The sequence below is a fragment of the Neophocaena asiaeorientalis genome, unplaced genomic scaffold (genome assembly GCF_003031525.2).
Source record: "Neophocaena asiaeorientalis asiaeorientalis breed wild unplaced genomic scaffold, Neophocaena_asiaeorientalis_V1.1 scaffold476, whole genome shotgun sequence".
Classification (NCBI taxonomy): Eukaryota; Metazoa; Chordata; class Mammalia; order Artiodactyla; family Phocoenidae; genus Neophocaena; species Neophocaena asiaeorientalis.
Window position 1 is genome coordinate 5649639 of NW_020172178.1, and position 20734 is coordinate 5670372.

Genomic DNA, 20734 nt, shown 5'->3' on the forward strand with positions numbered 1-20734 from the left:
TCCAAATCTCTTCTTGTATCAATAAAAAGAACAATTAAAGGCACTCTAATAAATTGGAACTTCTTTCATTTATCTCTGACTTAAAATCATTTGGAAGGAAATCAACTTGTTACGTGCAAATGAATCATACAACATGGCAGATGCAGCTCAAATACAGAAAATCAAGAAAAACACAGTTTTGTGAAATTATGAATTAAATTTTACAAACAAATGTAATAAAGATAAAATCGAGATCGGCATATGTGAATTTTACTCCTTTCCTTTTTGTCTCTGGACAGAAGAACATTTGATAAAAATATCCAAAACTTCACACTTTAGAGAAAATTGTACACATCTCACATCCTCTCTCTCCACAATACTCCCTCCACCTTGGGCCTTTCGAGCACTTAAGAAGCTGCGTCTCGACTAAGAAATTCAAAGCCGTAACAGTATAATTTTAATCTTCGGTTTCCATTACAGGCTGATAGACAGATTGCAGTAAGTGATCAAATGGTGATTTCTGAGATACCAGTGCGATTCGGCTGCACGGTCTCTGCAGCGCTGTAAATGCACGGAGCCCCGTGTAGTATGCAGTTTTTACTTTTGACGCATTACCATCACAAGTGCATGGTAATTTATCATCGCTCACTGCACTGTACTTGCTGGCACCGTATGCAGGACAGTAGGGGATGAGGTAAAAGTGGCTCGAACCGTAAATCAATTAGAAAACAAAAGCTTGTGCTCGGCGCGCAATTTTAGGCAAATTATATATTACAAAAGGCTGCCAATTGGGTGCTAGCTCCCAGGTGCCTGCTTCTCCCCTCTGATCCTAAACCCAGTTTTAACCCTTTGGAAGAAAAGTCAACATATGGAAATACAGTCACATAATATGTAAATGTTCTGACAATAAAAATGAAATTAAAGAAGATATAATTTAGGGCAAAATATAAAATAACCTATCGCTCAGGGGCATTCTCTAGCTGCATTATTCTAGCTAGGAAGATTAGAAAAAACTATCTCTGGTTTAAAAAAAAAAACCCAATACCATGGTCAAGCACAGCAAAGATTCGAGGAGAAGCTTCTTATTGCCTCTTCTTTGTAATGAATGAAATGCAAGCCTGTGTCCTAAGAGTCCTAAAGAAGCTCCATTTAATTATGGAACTTGACCATAAGGGTGCTCAGGTTTTTCCTCGTAAGAGTACAAATTCCGCAGATAAGAACTGCCCCTCCACCCAAAACTAATTTGATGATAAGTACCATAGAAATTTTTCAGAACTTTAAAGAAAAGAAATTCCATTGCTAAAATTTCCTTTCACTTATAATAAAATGAAGCTTCACATAGTCTGACCTACTGGGAATGTTGCACATCCTATCTCTTCTCAAACTCTAGGAGGTGGGAAAGCATTGTTGCTTTTGTTATTTTAAAATGTTTTAAATTCATTTAAACTGTGGAATGCCCTGTGGTATTTTGAAAGCTGGTAAATTCCAATGCTAAAACCCCTGAGTATTAAAAATTCGACCCCTCCCCCTCGAAAAGTTTGACTTACTGAATAGGAGAAGAAATGACAATTTTCAAAATTAGAATGCTGAATGTCAAAACGACTTGTGGAAGAATGTTCCAAACACTCAAAGATCTTTAAATAGCTTTGGACTCTACGAAGAAAACTCTTCAAACAAGGGCAGCCTCCCCAAGGACCAAAAAGATGGAAAATTAACTCTCCAAAATGTCTCCCTTCCTACTATTTATATACATTTCTTACCAAAAATACAAGTTTATGTTCACAGGCCTGACGAAGTCGTAAAGAAAATGCAAGGGAAAAAAATACGCAAATGCTTTCTTCAGGTTAATTTTGAAGATTATTTTGGCTATAGAGTTACGTAATATTTGCAGAATCTGTTAGAAATAGTTGTTCTTATCTGCTTGAAAAATAAGGTGTGCCCACTGTACGTAATTCTGGTTTTAAAAAAAAGCTATTCTACCACAGACACATGCACTTAACAGTTATACTGAAGTGGAATTTGAGGCTATAGAGAAAGGCAAGTATCTTCCATTTCAACGGGGCCCTCACTGCTGTGACACCAGCGCCACCTACTGGCCTCATGGTGGAATCGGTTACAGCTGCAGAGTTCTTGAATTATTTCCTAGGGCAAGGCCCCCAGAGCAACTTATCCTAAAGCAAACCTGCGTTTATCCAGAATGGCTACCGGCTCAGCTTTACTCAAGAGAAATCTGGTTTCTAAAAAAAAATAAAAATAAAAATAAACCAACCTACCTCTTTAAATTATTATATAATAGTTTTACAAGGATCTTGAAACATTCAAATATTGAAGTGATTTTCACGTGAAAAGCATTTAACTTTAAAAATAAGTATTTTCACATACCCTGAAAAAATAAACAAGAATAAGAAATATGTCTATTCCAAACACTAAGCTCTGGACAGAATTTTTTTTTTTAACACATCAAGCCTTAACGTTTAAAAATACATTTTCCAAAAATTATAATATTAACCTGAAGTTACTTGAAAGCTCCTAAAAATATTCTTAGATGAAAGTCATTAAGTTCACACTTTATGGGGAGGATAACTGAACACTCCTCACTTTATAGAGCAAAATCTTATAAGGGTTTTGTTTTTCTCCAATAGAAGACATTCCTAACCTGTACTTTAAAAACTGTAAATGAAAGCAGAAAACTTACTCATTGTGGCTAATTAGTTTTAGTTGAGATAGCTGTTTCCAAGATCTAGCTACACATGGGATGAGTGAGGGTCTGTCTGGCAGTAGAGAAAGACGACAGTGATGGGGTCTCTCAGGTACCAGGGCCCAAAAGGAGCAGGCCATAGGGTCCACCAAGCATTAACTTCCTCCCCACTCCCCACCCACCCCATAAATTTCTAAAGGTTTAGAAACAAGCCCAGATTTTTTTAAGTGATCGATATTTTCACTTTCTTGTGCATTATAAATATTTGAAGTTGGAGATATGAACAGTTCCTGTAGCTCATAAGCAGACTTGAAGCCCTACAGAGCTTACTTTTAAAAGAGGATTCTTGTTTCCTTAAGTCAAGCCTGGCAACCCAGGGAAGCTCTCTCCCATTCCCTCTTCTATCATAGGAGGTGTTCCAGATGAGACACAGTAATATTGTACCTAGTACAAAATAATCACTATGTTTGGGGAAGATTAATATCTAAAATCGTTTGTTTGGCTTCAATAAAAAGAAGTAATATTGCTAAATATGTAAGTATGACATTTTGAAGAATTTACCATATTGCATGGGTCTGGTAGCTATGCTTAAGGAAATTAAAAACCACTACAGTCAGCATATTTGATCCTTATTAAAGTTCTGTCTTGAACTATCACTCACATAAAACAAAAATAAACCAAGAAGAAATTTAAATAAAACCTATGGATTACAAGAGTTGAAGATGAAAAAATGAACAATATTCTGGCTTTTAAAAATTGATTTAGCATGCAGTTTCTCTTTATAGTCCCTTGATAAAAATGAAATCTCCCTAACAAACACTTAATAAAACCTGTCAATATCTCGGGAAAGAAAAATGACACAAATGCATTAAGTATTAAATACCCTTGGAAAAAGTCACATATTCCATGAATTTTTGATGTACTATCTTGACATTAATGTAAAACCTTGATATTTATAATTGACAGATATTTAATAAAGTATAAAGAAGATGACTGCTGTGTAGCATGCAAATTTTTCAGGTTGATCAGAAATGAAAGATACAGACATGTACTTAAACTAAATAAACAGTTAATATGTGCTACACAAATCAGCTGCCGCCTTATTTTAAGCTCACACAACAAATCTTGGTGGAGAAGCAAAATAAGCAGAATTCATTATTATGTGAATTCCTAATTCAGAAACATCTAGTATGTAAAACAGCTTTGAAACAGCTCTGCACAGGAACAAAATACATTTGAGTTAAAGTTGCTTCTTGTTTTTAATATTTAACAGTAAATATTTCAAAAAATAAAATAAAGACAAGCACTTTCATAAATATATGGACGGGTATTTCCTAAAACAATTCTTTAAAAAAAACACATTTAACCTAAAGAAAGATTCAAAACCCTCTAAGGAAATTAAACAAAAAAAGATTAAAACACACAAATGGCCTCTAGGACACAAACACTTCTCAAAATCAGATCTTTACTTTTCTAAAGAATACTCATCTCTAACCTTGACCAGTTTTTATATGGAAACTGAGTTGAACACATTTAATAATCACCTTCAATGAGGCATTTAAATATATTAAAAGGAAAGTAGCTCAGTTCATAAAAATGACTCCTAAATACTGTATTTTAAAGAATTTATAACCTGCTGTAATATATAATCAATTGTTAACTTGAAAAATACGTATGGTAGTTCAGTGACCTATTAATGGCTCTATAGTATCAGGAATGACAGAACATAATTTAGAAGTTGTACCTATTTTGTTCCGATAAAAAACCGTAGTAGCATGCAATTTGAACTTCCTAACTAAAACATGTCAAAGACTGTATTTGGCAAATGTATTAAAAGGCAGGGGGCAGGGGAGGGACAGAAGGAAACTTACACTTAGAACACTGAGGTTCCCCCTCCTGCCCCCAAAACAGGCTAAACTAGAAGCAGCATGTTAGGGAGCAATTTCTAGCAGGTCCTCAACGTTCCTGCTCGCATTTCATTTTCTAAGTGGATATAACACAGTTTAACTGAACGACAAATTGCAAAGTATCTTTTGAATCTAGAACTTAGTTTTGATGACCATAAGTCAGAATCAAAGCACGGTTCACGCGTTTGGCTCTTGAGGGAAAAAAATCAATTTTAAAGACTTTCATTTTTAAACACAGATTACACCCAACTCTTCAGGGAATTTTTCATCATAAAGTTCTTTGAATTCACTCAATACGATCAAATAAATACATCAATACACATTAAATTTAAACTGTCTGCTTTTCCCTTATACTTATACTTAATTTTTATAGCAAATGGGTATTACCTTATAATACAAAAATTTTAATTAAGTAAATGAGATTAGTAGAGAAATATCAACGCTGTTCAATAAATTCATAAAATTACTTTAGGATGGAAGAATTGGTTTTTTCACTGGAACACTGAAATCTATAACCTACATCCAGTTTAGATTAAATTGAAATCTACTGAAACACTGAAGAAGATATGCCTGTTTAAAAACTGTATTGGTTACCATTTGTATTCCCTGAAGAGGGGCAATCAGCCACGAATCAAATTTAGTCATAATCAATCTACATTTTTGACTGTCAATCATTTGTTCACTCAACAAATATTCATTGACTCAGAAAAAAGCTGAATAGGTTAGGACTAGAAATTCAACAAATACTGCATTTACTGACTATCTTGAATGCTCTGCGAGGTGCTGTGTGACAGGAGGACACAGTCACCATCCTCAGACGGGTCCTGCCAGGCAGCAGTCAGATAAGTGACTTTAAAAAGAAAGGTGATGCCAGAGGTTACAGCCCAGACCCTCCTTCTCCGACCACCAGGTTTCTCTGCTCTGTGTCCTCCCAGCCCCGGGCCCTTCTTTCCCACCATGTGCACGCGCGCGCGAGTGTGTGCAAGTGTGTGCAAGTGTGTGCGTGCGTGTGCATGTGTGTGCGTGTACACGCACACAGGCACATTCGGTTCACATTCTTTGCCCGAGGAGGTGAGCAGGGCAGGGACCACGTCCTTTTTGACCACAAAGGAACCCCCGGTGCCTCGCACTATGTCTCATTCAGAGAAACGCTCTCCTCCACAGTGAGAAGGAAACGCTCCCCCTGCCCTCTGCCCTGGGCAGCAGCGAAGGGCGAGCCGCGACCTGGGGGCTAGGAGACTTCCTCTCGGTGGACCCGTCATGGCCAAAGTGACAGGTGGGACAGAGGAGTGGCGACTCCAAAGGTGGCGAGAAGCAGCGCCAGGGGAAGCAGGCGATCTGGCGGTGACCAGACCCCACCCCAGGGTCACGTGCTTGTCACGCTCCTCCCCCGCAGCACCGCACACAGGCACTGCCCACGGGCTTCGGGAGAAGCAGATCTGGGCTTCCTTTCCTTCCGTCTGCCATCGCTCGTGAATAGGGTATTTTCCCACCATCTAGGGTCAAAGAATCTTCTCTCTTTTTTCCCCCAAAATCTATCTTCAAGCATATCTGAGAAAGCTCTACTTTAAGAATCCAATAAGGGGCAAAATGGACCAAGCCCAGCAGTTCCCTGTCCCAAATGTCCCTCCACCGTGCCACTCCAACTCACCCCAGCAGCGGTGCACCTTAACAGAGACAGCCTCATCCTCCCATGTCACCTCAGATCACCTGACGCCGAGCCTCCGTCTCCTCATCTGAAAAGGGGGTCAGAGAGCAGCCTCTATCTTTTTTCTAAGCTCTTAAATCTTTTGTTTCTTTGCCTTTGACACTCCCCCACCCCCAAATATCTCAATCTGCTGATTAACTTGAGGACTCCAAACCATGATCGCATCTCTCTTCTGGTCTGCAAAAAGATAATAACTCCAGCAAGCGGGCAATACTTGCAACTCCTCAACTTATCACCAAAGAAACTAGAAATAAACAGAATGGTAAAAAGCAGTTTTCATTTTCAGAAGGATGCGTTTGCATCAGAAAAGCAGGCTGGAATTATTTATCATCGGCTTCATAGAATTTTATTTTTCATTTCGGCTACTTTCGATTTCAACAATTCAGGATAGAGACTTTGGACTCTGGTTAAATTAATCAAGCTAGCATGATTAGGGGCACCAGTCATTCGTAAGAGGAGAGCATTCTGACCACCATTATGAAGCCCATCTCCTTGATAGGGAGACTGACATTCAGAGATGCATACAAACCTTGTCCCAGAAAAGGAATTACCGTGGCTTGGTACACAGGAAAGCTCTCTGTATCTCTAGAAGACAGAGACACAGAGACAGACAGAGAGACAGAGAGAGACTGAGAAACTGAGAGGGAAGGAGGAAGGGAGGGATTAACAGTCACCATTTACTAAGCAGTCTGTGCAAGGAACTCTTGCGAACTTTACTGAACTTTACGTGTATTACATAATTTAATCATCCTGCTTCCTGTGAAACAGGCACTATTAGTAGACCCATTCTGTTGCTGCAAAAACTGAGGGACAGAGAAATTAACAGCATGTCCAAGGTTATTACCCAGTTAATAAACGATGGGGCTGGGATAATAACCAGGCAAAAACTTTCTAGAGCTTACTGAAAGGCAAAGGATAATTAGCTGTCCCGCTTTTATAAATTAAGGTTAAGTTCTGATACGGTAAACACGTTTTTTCCTGTTGAAATTCTAGGAAAATGCTTGGTAAATATTGCTCTCATTTAAAATTCAGCACAGAGATATTTTAAAGGACATTACAAAGCTTAGAGGCAGGCAATATTACCAAAACTAAGAATGTTTATGTCTGTTATTTCCAAACCACCAGAAAGGACGCCATATTTAGTTAAAGTCGCTATCTATAGTCATAAAATCTCAGACCCAGGTGGTAACTTAGAGATCATCTAGCCCAATTCCCCTGTTATTCTGGACATGAAGAACCCTGGTCCCAGAAAACACATATGTACCAAATACATGTAGATAGGTACACTCTTTTCCTTTAATACATTTTAAAACACAGAGGTCATATCTGGAATTCACTTTCTGGTATTTTCTTCATTAGAATTATGCCACATTGGTGTCCCAACAACTTCCAGTATTACATTACCTGGAACGCCTATCATTTTCATGGTAACTCTGAACAGCCTCTATGACACCCCACAGCTTTATCAATCATTAAACCAGTATTACCTCCAAGTGCTTACACGGGTACCATCTCTTTGGCTACTTGCAACTCTCCTAGTTGTCAAGTTCTTAGAGAAATGAACTTTGGCGCCTTAAATGTCCTGCCTTTAAGCCTGAAGGGAAGCTGAAGTCACGAGTAGCTAGTAAGCGATGAACCCAGGGGTGCACCACGGAGCCTGAGAACCCGCATATTTCAGACTTGGGATTCTGATAAAGACTGGCCAAATTCTGACGTAATACATCAATCCTAAGGATTCAGGAGGGTTCCCACAACTGAGCAAGCCTCTGAACCCCTCACATGCTCAGGTACATCATATGGATCCACACATCACATATGCTACTTGGTCACCAGCTGCTATGAGCTAACTCTGGTAAATCCCAAGGATAACAAAATCCAGGGTAAAGGTCCCCGCTGCACACAGCCAGCTGCTGGTCACAAGGGAGGTGGGTAAGAGTGGGTGGCTGAGGTCACAGCACCAAGGTTCAGTGCGTCTTCGCAACCCCTGCAGGTGCTGGGGTCCACAGGGAGCGTGTACGCGACCAGTGGTGAGGGCGCTGGTGCCCCCACCATCGCAGACTACTCCTCTCCCTTCCTTTTCCGTATTCCGGATGCTTAAACTGTGCTACAAGGTACCAAAGAGAAAATCCCCAACACTACTTCTCTGGGTCCCCTCCCCATCAGGAGAGCAAAACCACAAATGTTCCAACCAAGGAGGAGAGGTACAGAGGCCACTTCTCTTGCTCCATGGCTGGGTACACAGGAAAGCTCTCTGTATCTCCAGGAGAGAGACAGACAGAAAGACGGAGAGAGACAGAGGGAGGGAGGGAGGGAGGGAGGTATGAACAATATAAAGTCACTGATAAAGAGCTACTGCTCAGAACAGAAAACCTTTTTTGTATCCCCTGAAAAGGGAACTTTCAAACCTATCACCCTGAGATTTGATAAATAAAAAAAATTTTTAACATTTTTGGTAAAAATGCCCCCATTAAAACTACAATGAACTGAATTACAGGGCTACAATTTGTTAGAGGCACCACAGAATGTTATTACAGTAAGTCAAGACAACTCACTTGACTAACCAAATGTAATTTAAAATGTCCGTGCCTTTGGGTAAAGTAGCTGAGAGCTTTCTTTTTGATTAAGCAAAATTATTTTATATTCAGCTTCAGCTGATAAAAAAATTTCCCTCTCTCCTTTTGAGTCCAGAAAAGGTACCATAACTCTTTCGAACGTTGTTCTACCAAAAGATAAAAATTTAAAAACCAGGCTATTTCCCTACTGGCATCAAAATTTCTTAGGGAAAAGAAGTCATAAAAAAAATTCTTCTGTAAAGTTAGAGTCTACCTTGAAACAGAACCAGGTATAAAATCAAGAAGAGGAAAAGGGCCGATCAAATTGTGCAGGACTGTACCAGGCTCTGCCCAGCTTCCATCTCTGAAGACAAGCCCAAGTGAGAGCCCAGCAGGACAAGTGAGACAATGCAAGTCTACTTCTTTTTCCACAAAAAAAATGCTTTGCCTTATATTTCCTTAATTAGATGCTTTACTGATCAATAGTTATGAGATGGATTTCATTCTCGTTTTTATCAGAGAAAATACTGTCTCACTTTCTAAGAATAATACAATTCTGTTGGAGCAGTCAATATCTGGATACAAATTTTCAGTGAAAGAACAGTTTAATCAGTGCATAGCTTTTAAGCACTACCTATAAAACAGGCAATTATCAAATTGTTCACTTGGAACCGAAAGCAAGAAATCCAATATATTAACTTAAGTCACCTTTCGATATAAGATGACTTTTGATTACACTCATATATGAGAGAAGATTTTAGAACTGGGTTTTGAAAACCAGGTCTAACTCCTAACCCAGAGTCCCAAAAGTTGGGGAGCACTTCTATTTGGGGGGGCAGGAATGGCAGTGAGAGAAGCCCGGGGAAGAGCGAGCTTGAAGGGTCAGCAGGAACGTCACGGAGGTCGAGGAGACAGAGCAGTGGGACAGCCACGGGATCGGACAACTGGTGGCCCAGGGACCCATCAGGGGGTATGTCACTGGTGGGGCAGTGGGAGGGCCTAGACCACAGGGGCTCGAAGAACTCTCAAGCATGGAATATTCTTGGTACATGCTGTGGTTAAAGACAGAAGGGGACAGGACGTTATCTCAAAGGCACAGGGATGTTCTGTAAACCCAAGGGCTAAAGCTGGGCAGGAAGGAAAGGATGAGAAAGATGGGGATGGAGAGACGGCACCCAGAGCAATGTCACAGAGCTCTGGGCACAGGCCACCAGGCTCACCTTAGCTGCTGGCCAGGACTCCTTCTCAGAGGGACCGAGGGAGGCAAAGACACAAAGAAACTGAGATGGAGACAACAAGAAATAGAAGAAATTCCTGTCATCTGGTCTGAGTTTTCTCTTAGTACGGGTGAGCCTGGGGGCAGCTCAGGGCTGCAGAGACTCTGAAACAACACCCGGGGGATGAGACAGTCAGCGAGGTGTGATAAGGCATCTCTCTGGCCAGGCTACGGTCTGACCTGGCTCAGAGTTAACTGTCACCTGGACACTCCTGCTGATGCTCTGGGGCCCGGGAGCAGAGGCTGAGACAGGATGGTGCGGAGGCTGCAGGTCTGCTATAAAGGGCAGCACAGCCACCTGCTTCGTAACAGACACGAGAGAAGAGAGTTTAGATTTAGTCTCAAGCTTCTCAGGCTGGGGAAGGCGGTACAGAGAGAACCTCTTTCTAAACACTTAATGAATCTGCTGCAAAAAGAAAAAAACCTGTTTTCCCATCTGCACTTCCAGACACACATAATAAAGTGACATTTTCCAACATAGGTTTTTCTAGATCATTAGCTTTGTCAATTAAGACTCTCTCCTCGGCAAAATGGCCATTGTTTTTTCTAGTCATCTTCTAATTTCTAAAAAAAAAAAAAAAAAAAGTTGCAAAACCTGGAAGTAATCTTATATATCCCTGAAAAAAACGTGATGTGGAAAAGTTTCCCCCAATTTTCCTAACTACAATTTGATATTACTTTCCAGATCAGAAAGATTTACCTCCCTTCCACTGATTCACTCTGCCAACCCTAAGATGGTTTTATATCCCTCTTCCTTCAAACCTTCAGATGCCCTCCAGTGACCTCTGCGTTTCCAACACAGAAGTCTGCAAAATACCAGCTGGTGCCTGACCTTACACCATATTAAACTGCTCTTGAGTTGATCCATTCATTCATTCACTCGTTTACCCACTCCCTTATTCAACAAATATTACAGAGTGCCCGCTCTCGAGTGAAATGCTGTGCCAGGGAATGGGGAACAAGTAAGCAAGATGGCTCAGGCCCCTGCCCTCCTCCCAGAGCTTCCTGTCTGCTGGGTGGCGGGTACTAGACACAGTTATGGTCGGGATGAGAGCGGCTGAGGGGAAGAGTGCAGAGCAGGGGGAAGTGATCCAGTCCGGCAGGGGGCGGGTGGCAGGTGGATCCAGGGAGGGAGAAGGGACGGGCACAGGGAGCCCTGGGCTCTCCCGCTGAACCTGTCAAACGCAAGGAGCTGATAAACACAGACGGACTCCAGTTCACTGTTCCTGCTACGGGTCAGGCCCCGCGGGGGACAATGAGTAAGACGGGTTCCCTATGCACAACAGTAATGACACCATCGCAGGGCAGCCAGGTGGGCAAAACATGACTGTGTTTTGGCACCAGAACACATGCCGTGTGCTGGAATCACAGAGAAGGGGCTGCAGACGTTGTTGGCAACAGAGAGATCAGGCAGTGACTCAGGGAGGAGGGGGCACGTGAGTCAGGTCTCCAGATGGGAAGGGAGAAAGTGCCCCAGACCGTACCAGGAACATCGGTGCAGGAGGAGGAGGGGCTGAGGTGTGCTGGGTGGAAAAGCTCGTGTAGGGAAGCAGCAGGGAAAGGCTGGTGGGCACGCGAGGGCCCTGCAGAGGGCGCGGTGCACAGGGCAGCAGCTCTGGAGGGGCCCTATTGGTCAGCTGCCTCACGTGTAAAGGGAAGACAGGGCCCACCCCCTAGGTTTGCTGGCACCTGAGAGGCATCAGTAAGTTAGTAGCCCTCCAGAGGAAGGGACTTAAATTCAGTAGACATTGGTAAATTAATGGAAATGATGATGAAGGTCTTCTTTAGGGAAAGTAATGTACCAAAGGATGGATCAAAACAGAGAGCAGAGGAAGTGGAGAGTGTGGGCAGGGGGCTGGTGAACCTGATAAAAACATTGGGTCTAAGGTAGCAAGGCCTCGGCCAACCACCAGTGAGAACTGAGTCCCCAAGGAGCAGAATCCTGCCACCAGTCAGGAGATGGAGTGCAGACGCTGCTCCTCCTCCAGTCGAGCCCTCAGATGAGAGCACACACTGACTGCAGCCTGAGAAACACCCCGGAACACAGGACCCGGTGAGGCTATGCCTGGATTCCTGGATTCCCGGATTCCCAATACCACCCATGCGAGAATAAGGGTGCATTGTTTTAAGCCTCTATAAAACAGACAACTATGGGCCTGGGAGTGCTTCTCAAGAAAGTTCACACAAGCACATACATACCTTATCGGTCAGGATGGGCTAGGAGCTGCTGTAGTAACAAGTGTCTTCAGTAAATGTTAGCACCTTTCTGCCTTTTAGGAAAGGGGAAATGAACATATTTACTGGAAAAAAATGAAGAAGATGCACAGGATGGGGAATAAGTGACAGGACAAAGACACGTGGGCATTATGTTACCAAGAGCACAGGTAAAGGGTTGGCCTGGACAAGGAGAGAAAGGTGAAGACAAAAGAGGATGGTGACGGTAAGGGGAAATTCTGAGAAGGACAGAGAAAAGGCACGGAAACTAAAGGTGGACGAAACACCTCAATTCTCTTCCTGTTGGAGGCAGGAGGTTGTGCTTAGAATGAGGGGCGTTTGGTCTGCTTTACGATCATCATCAGTGTGGTGATACAGTCTCTTGGCCCCTTGGCCCCACTTGTGCTCAGCACTCACTCATCACCTGAAAACTAATACTTTATTTCAATCCTAAATTTACAGCTTTTGGAGACATCCAAGTTCTTTGAAACATATGCTTTGTACTCTGAACAAAGACACTGGCTAGTTAAGATGTGATAAACAGTTGCTTCTACACTGGCAGTCTCAAAGAGGATCAAATCCAATATAGAAACCCATCTGAGTCTCTTTAATTTCCAAAGTTACTTATGAAAATCAGGCAATGTGAAGGCCTCCATAAGGCCCACCTCATACGCTTATGGATTTATTTTGGTCTCTTCAATTTCATACACCTGCTTTTGATCTGTAAAACAGATGAAAACTGTGATACATAAAGGGAATTGTAAGACATTCTGGACAGGCTCCAACAGCAAGCTCTTTGCTCTTCCAAAGTCCTACAGTCCAGGACGCTGCTGTTTGGGTGCACTGCATCCAGGCCTCAGTCCAGACCTACGGACACCAAGAGTGGAGCTCAGGAAGCGCCATTTTTAACAAGTTTGCAGGTGACTTATCCTCACTTGAGTTGAATCTAGGAACTGGGTATACTGCCAGCTGCCACCAAGGAGGAGGTAGTGAAGATCTTTGCTATCTGACTAAACCCCTCCCCACGCCTTGCAGGTACCTATGCACACACAGATGAATGGTGGCAAAATGCAGTCTGGGAGAAGCTAAATTTCACACTAGGGTTTCTTTCTTTCTCCATCACTAGGGCCCCATCTTTCTCCAGATCTGCCCACTTGAGGTTCCGGGTCACTGAAACTCTGCCAAACAGAATATATAAAACTTTAATTTTCCTCCTTAAGCTATTGTGTTTTCTAATATTTTCTACTGTACATATGTATGGTTTCTAATTTTAAAATAATTTCACTTAAAATAAAAGAAAAAAGTCAAAAAGGCCGCTGAGAGCAAGGCCAAGGACTCAGCCATATTACTTTTTCCTCTCAAGTAATCTAAAGGTCTCCAACTCCATCCATATTACTTAGACTCTCAGGATCTCTAGCACAGTTCTGGACCTGACCTGCAAATAACTGGTAATTAAAACTTATTCAACATATATCTATCATGTGCCAAACGTCAGGCTAGGAGCTGGGGAAACAAAACTGAAGAAAGTCTGTTCTCAGCCCTTCAGGGGCTCAAAATGGCCCCATTAAATAGAAATTAGTGAAATTATACAGGTGACTCATTAATGAACAATTAAACTTCTCAATCTGCTGAGCAGTGAAGATGCAGGTAAAGGCGGCGCCGCTGGCTCACGTATCACTTTCCTCCCCACGACGGAACCTCCGTGCCCGTCACCCCTGCCTAACTTCCTAGTGCCGAGGGCCACGGTCTCTATGTCAGGAACTCATCAGCCCGCTTCCAGAGGACGGGTCACTGTGTGCAGAAAAGGGTCTGACTGAGGCAGGTGCTGAATGGCATTATCATCCAAATCAACTCTACAGTAACAATAAAATAACAATTAACATTTATTGAGTACCTACTATGTGCCGCGCACATAAAATGTCCTAGGCATTTTACAGTATTAACCAAGTTAAACCTCGCAGGAACCCTGTGAGATAGGTACCACCATCACCCCCATTTTACAGATAAAGAAACTATGCCCCAGAAGAAACGTGCCCCAGGTCACCCAGCTAGGAAGTGGAGGAGTTTCCAAATCCATTCATCTAACTTCAGGTGCTGCCTCTATATAAATATAACACATATAATGGTAAGACATTTTTTTAAAAGATTATTGGGTGGGCCCACACAGTGGGCACCCCACGCTTCTGTGAAGATTTGTACTTCACAAAATGCTCTTACACTTCTCATTCAATCCTCCAGGACCAACATGAGGCAGTGACTGGCGCCTCCAATGCCAGATGTGGAAACTGAGGCTAGGTGACCTGCCATCTCTAGGTTATTTGGAGGCAGGGCTCACTGACTCAAACCCAGCTGTTGATTCCAAATTAGCACCTTTCTGGCACACACCATTCACACAAATGCAGAAAAAGGGGAACTAGTGTGGCCTTAAAATAGCAACATGTGTTTTTACGGATTTTAAAGCAAGATCTAAGCATCTAACCCTAGAACCACTGATCCCCTTGTCAGGGTCAGTTTCAACAGCAGAACAATTACCATCCCACAGCGTATGCTGAACAAGGTGATATTTTCCCCATCTGACCACTCAACAGCCATAAATTCTTATATAAAATTAGATTTTAATATAAGAACACTATGAATGTACCGCACATGACCATTAAACACAGGGACAATTTCTCATAACAACGCTTCTGTCCTTGCCACCCTCTTGAAGAACAGCTGTCCACGTGGTTTAAGGGCACCACTTCTGAAGGTATTCTCTCCTCCTACCGATCCTAAAACATCACAACCTATTTTACTAGGACTTGAATATTTAAGTGGTCAGTTTTGTGGAAGACCTGACAAGTAGGCATACAACTGAACTACAATGGAAAAACTACCAAATTCCCTTCTCTCTGGCAAATGTCTAATCATGACGCTTATATGCAAAGAACCAGATTACAGTCTAATTAAAACAGCACACTTCGGAGTCAATTTATTTTATGAATTGCATCTTTCGTGTGGGCATTTTCATTATGGTTGTAACCTGAAAGTTAAAAAACCACAAGAACAAAAACTCTAAATCAAGTCCTTAATAAGCAAGTTGGAAGGGGAAAAAAGTCTTCAGTTTCTGCACGTGCCAGGCCATTTACTTCACGCTTCAAACATTGCCTTTAGACCACCAAACACTGAAACTTTAGCTCTAGATGTTAAAATGCTCCATAGAGAGCTCCTGATAATTAATGTACTGAGTTTAGGTTTAAATAAAAGGCTAGGGGCACAGATGTGGAAGAATCAAGACTTTTCTCAATTTCTTCTCATCCCATGCACGAGTTAAAGAGAGACGGCTCATAGACGTAAATGTGAAAGGTGAAGCAGTAGAACTTCCAGAAGCAGACGTACAAGAACATCTTCACAATCCTGTACCAGACCAAGCCTCCCCACCTCAGCGCTCCCGACATTTCGGGGCCAGGTGATTCTTTGTTGTGGGGAATGTCCTGGGCGCTGCAGGCTTGGCGGCATCCCTGGCCCAGTTGTGAGAGCCAAAAATGTCTCTATCCTCCAAGGGGCAGACCGCCCTTGGTTGAGAGCCCCTGGGTTAGGCAAAGAAGTCGTTAAAAGGACACAAAAACACACCATCTTTAAAAAATAAGACTGATAGATCAGACTTGATTAAAATTAAGAACTTCTATTCATCAAATGATACATTAAGAAAGCAACTAGGCAAGCCACAGTCTGGGAGGAGATAGTCAAAACATGTCTTATAAAGGGCACGCGATCAGAAGAAAATGCCAAATCACAAACAGGCAATGGGGCGGGGCGGGGCGGGTGGCGGGAAGCTGCGGCTTAGCGTTTACAGAGTTTCTGTTTAAGGTGATGAAAAAGTTTTGATGGAGGTGATGGTTGCACAACATGGTGAATGTAATTAACGCCACTGAATTGTACGCTTAAAAATGGTCAAAATGGCAAATTTTATGTTACATATATCTTGCCTCAATTTAAAAACTTAATCACATAATATACTACTCTCCCCAAAAATACACCCTGGACTTCAAAGATTTACTGCAAAAAAAGTGCAATATACCATAAATCACTTTATACTGACTATATTTTTAAAGGATAATCTTTCAGCTCTATTGGGTTAAATAAAGTATATTACTATAATTTTGTTTTAAATGAGCAAAAGATTCCAACAGGCACTTCCCTGAAGGAGATACCCCAGTAATTAATAAGGAGGTGAACACACACTCAGCACCATTAGTCGCTGGGGAATGGAAGTCGGGACTACACGCATGCCCACAGGACGGCCCTGCAGCCCAGGCTGGGAGGGAGCTGAGCAACCAGAATGTTCGAGCACTTCTCCCGCCACCAAATGGGTTTAGTCGCTCAGAAAATGGTTCATCGATATCTACTGAGGTTGGGTGGTCACATATATGACCACCCAATACCCCGGCAAGTCTTCTTCCAAGAACACCCAGAAGAAAGGAATGCACAGGTCCACAAGAAGACATATACAGGATTTCTTACAGCAGCTTCGTTTACAACAGCCAGAAAGTGGGAACAACCAAAATGTCCATCCATAAGAGAATGGATAAATGTGGTTATTCAAACACTGGAAAACTATGCAGCAACAATAAGGGAGTAAACTACCGCTACACCCAGCAACCTGGATGCATCTCACAGACATTACACTGAGCAAAGGAAGGCAGATGCAAGCGAGTACACGCTGTACAACCCTAATGACAGGAGGCTCGTGAGCAGGCAAGGCTGACCCATGGTGACAGAATCGGAATAGTGGTCACCTCTGGAAAAGGGTGGGTGGACACAGCCTGGGAAAGGAGACTGGGGAGCTTCCTGGGATGGTAAAAATGTTCCATATCTTGACTTTGATTTAGCTACTTAGTATAAAGACTAATCTATACTTAATGCATGTGTGCTCTAGTGTATAAACTAAACCTCCATTTAAAAAGTCAACAGAACATTTCCCAAACTGTTCATCTTTGCCACAGAAGGTACTATTACAGAGAGCTACTAGATGGCCCTGCCTTTTTTTTCTATCGTATATTTATTCCAGTAATATTGACCATTCTAAATAACTGACGTTGCAAAGGCCTACTTGTTATATATGATATAATCCATCAATAGATACACACTATGTTTACCTTTTTCCATTACTTGCCATGTGGACAGACTGAAGATAAATCTTATTAAAAAAACCGTTTATAAGTTTGATGTTTGGAAGCGATTATTGACCCTTACTGCCTTTAAAGTGTAGCTCTGTTTTATTGTGATAAAACTCAAAATCGCTTGTACCTTTCCTGCCTCTAAAGCTCTCTTAGCAGCTTCCCCTAGAATTTTGGTAACTGGCCCTGTACCAACCAGCAAGAGCCTTCTATTGCCATAAACTGTTGTTTGCATGCTTTACTGCCGTTTAGCTTTCCCCCACTAGACTGAGGGGAGAGCAGGCCTGAGTTTTGCACCCACAGGGCCGTGACAGGGCCGTGACTGTAGCAGCCACACCGTGGTTCTCTGAACTGGGAGGAACCCTGGCTGGCCAGCCAGCTCCCATCACACCTCATCCACGATTTGCCTCTTCAGGACCCCCGAAGGGCAGTGACAGGTGGCTTCTTTTTTAAAAACATGTATTTGTAAAATTCTCTATTACCTAAAAAAACATGCATTTGTAAAATTCTCCATTACCTAAAAACAGCTTCCCTTCATTTCTCACCTGCCCCACCCTCCTGTAGGGGACACAGGGCAGGTTTCCCTTTTTTAATAAGTGAGGCTGAGAGAGTGTGAGTGACTGGTCCACGGTCACAAAATGAGCTTCTGTCAGAGAACAGGGCTCCAGGGCTCCGAGGTCCAGTCACCAGTCCTCCTGCTATGCCCACTGCCTTCCCAGTGATTCCTGCTCAGTCGCATCCTTCCAGTGCGGCCAAGAGCTTTGTGAATCAAGACAGGCTTAGCCTACGTAGGGAGTCTCCTGGGTTTTTCACCACCCAGAAATTTGACCAGCATGCCTCCTAGGTCTTTTCACCATCCCGACAAAAGTGCTTGGCAGGACAGGCCCAGGAAGAGAGCCTGACACCACCTGCCATCTCTCCGACCACACTGAGAGTCACTCTCTGTTCCTCTACTAAGGCACCAGGATGAGTGTCTTGCTGAAATTAAGCACCTCCTTTAAATTAAAAAAGAAAAACAGTAGGTGAAGCTGGCTTGGAAAGCTTTTTCTTAATGCAGGTTTGATCTGGTCCACAGCTATGTTCTTATGTGCTTTTCATTCCTAGAGCAGCCTGTCCAGGAAGCTACTGCTACCCACACACTGGAAAGAAAATCCAGAATTGCGTCCAAAAGTGTTGACACCGTGGGTCGGTCACCACCTACTCTCGGCCTCACCCAAGAGTTGTATTTCTTGGTAACTGGTTACCAAGCTCTCGCTGCGCGCCAGCACTCACTGGGCTGGGTGCCCGATCCACGCAGGCCAACCCTTGCCTCTGTGGTGCTTCCGCTTTAGCAGGACTCGTGAGTACACGTCCACCACTTAAAGCATTGTAACTGCTTACGCTGAAATACAAACCAGATTAGTTACTGAGCCGTGGGCACCCCGTAAATGCTTACAGAGTGAGCGACCAGCTCCCTTGGTTACAGGGTGAAGTCAGCATGATACTGGAGATCCGGAAGGTACATTAGACTCAGGTAGGAATCTAAGTTGTGTACCAGTAACTGGGTATGAGTTCAAGTCCTGGAACAGACAGACCAGCAAATAGTCCTCCGTTTTGTCAAACGGGAATCACAGCCAGACCTGGGAGGGTGGTTGTGAGGACTCAGTGTGCTTAATGAGTATCTGGGCACCAAATGAAGTGCTACTGCAGCGCTGGTCCTGCTTTCCCGCCCCCGTGCAGCCTGTCTCTCCACCCTCACTTCCTCTGCCCCGTGCACACCACGCTCCAGCTGCACTGAGTGGCCAGTCTGTGCCCTTTGCCCACTCCCCCCAGTAAAGCCCGGACCTTCCTCGGGGTCAGTTACCTCACTCGCCTCTGAGAAGCCTCTCCTGACTCCCCAGTCTCTCGGCTCTCCCCTCGCCTCTGGGCTAGCGCCCCCTATCCCTCGCTCTTCTCTTACGGGATGAGATTTGGTTTTCCGCTAGACGGAGAGCTCCTTGAGGCCAAACCACGTCTGCAGCCCCAGCACCTACCAGTGCTCTGCACACATCAGTGGTGCTGGGTGACAGGGGCTGACTGCCAGAGAGCAAAGGCCTAGGCGCAGCAGGACTTCTGCGTGATCCTGCGACGTGCGGGTGTGTGTGTGTGTGTGTGTGTGACACGGACAGAACTGATCCCTGCCAACAGACCTTTCTCGGCTTGGGAATACTACTCCTAAGTCCTCCATACACCCTGGTCCAACACTTCACCCCCTCGAGGAAGCTCCACTTCACATCTACGTTAGCAGTAACTGAAACACTGCCCTTGTCACTACGCCGCCCACGTTCAGGTGACGAAGTGCCAGCATTGACACCCAGCAGCTGTATCTAGGAGGTCCCTCTGGTCAGCGTAATGACCTGTTAACAGGAAGCTGCTGTCCTTCTGCTTCTAGAGACCACAGCCACTAGACTGATGAGAAGACCACACAAGAGCAAGGACCTCCAAGCTGATGGTAGCAGTTCTGATGTAAACGCCACCAAATAAAATCTGGCTTATTAATTTTCAATGATTTCACAGCATTTAAGGAAAAAACATGAGGCTGACACAAAGATTTCAGAGCTCATTAGAGACAGTCTTGAAATCACTAATACATTTAAATTGAACGCTGCTCGTCTGACAGCTTTTCGTTCAGACGTGCTATTGTGCGCGTGTCACTACGGTTAAGGTTGGGTGAGCACTTCCATTAAAACCTTCACCTTCACGAGCTTATAATTTCACAATAAAGATTTGCTCCAGGCTTGACTTTTGCATACAAGAGATTTCTGCTTGAAATATCTATTCCAAAGTACAAAATAAACCTGTCTGGACTGAAAACTCAGATACAAAGATTACTTTCGGTGCCTTGCATTCAAACAAGTTAGAATAAGCTAGAAATTTAGGATCAAAAGTTTCCTTTCTAAACCATAAAGGTTAGAAATAGAGAAAGGCTGGTAAAGTCACCTTAGGAAAAAGGTGGGAATAGTAAACTTAAAACCAGTTTATTCCAGAAACCTCAAGGTCACCCTAAACTAACTCTCTCCCAACCTCCCCTCATGCACTTTGTCAGCAGATGCGGTCAATCCAACCTTCAGATACTTCTCAAATTCCTCAGGCTAACTGGTCTTCTGGCCTCCCTGCCACGAGGTTATCTTTAAGCGAGCAAACAAACCCAGGCCAGCCTGATCACTCTGCTGCCCAGGGCTCCCTGTAACATGCAGGGCAGAAACCCCAAAGCCTACTGAAG

General features: G+C 43.3%; 1 protein-coding gene across 7 annotated transcripts in view; it reads right to left on the bottom strand.

Annotated features, from left to right (window-relative positions):
- The window catches only part of SETD3 (SET domain containing 3, actin N3(tau)-histidine methyltransferase), a 72942-nt gene that overhangs the window by 18396 nt on the left and 33812 nt on the right, over positions 1–20734 (bottom strand). The window lies entirely within an intron of this gene.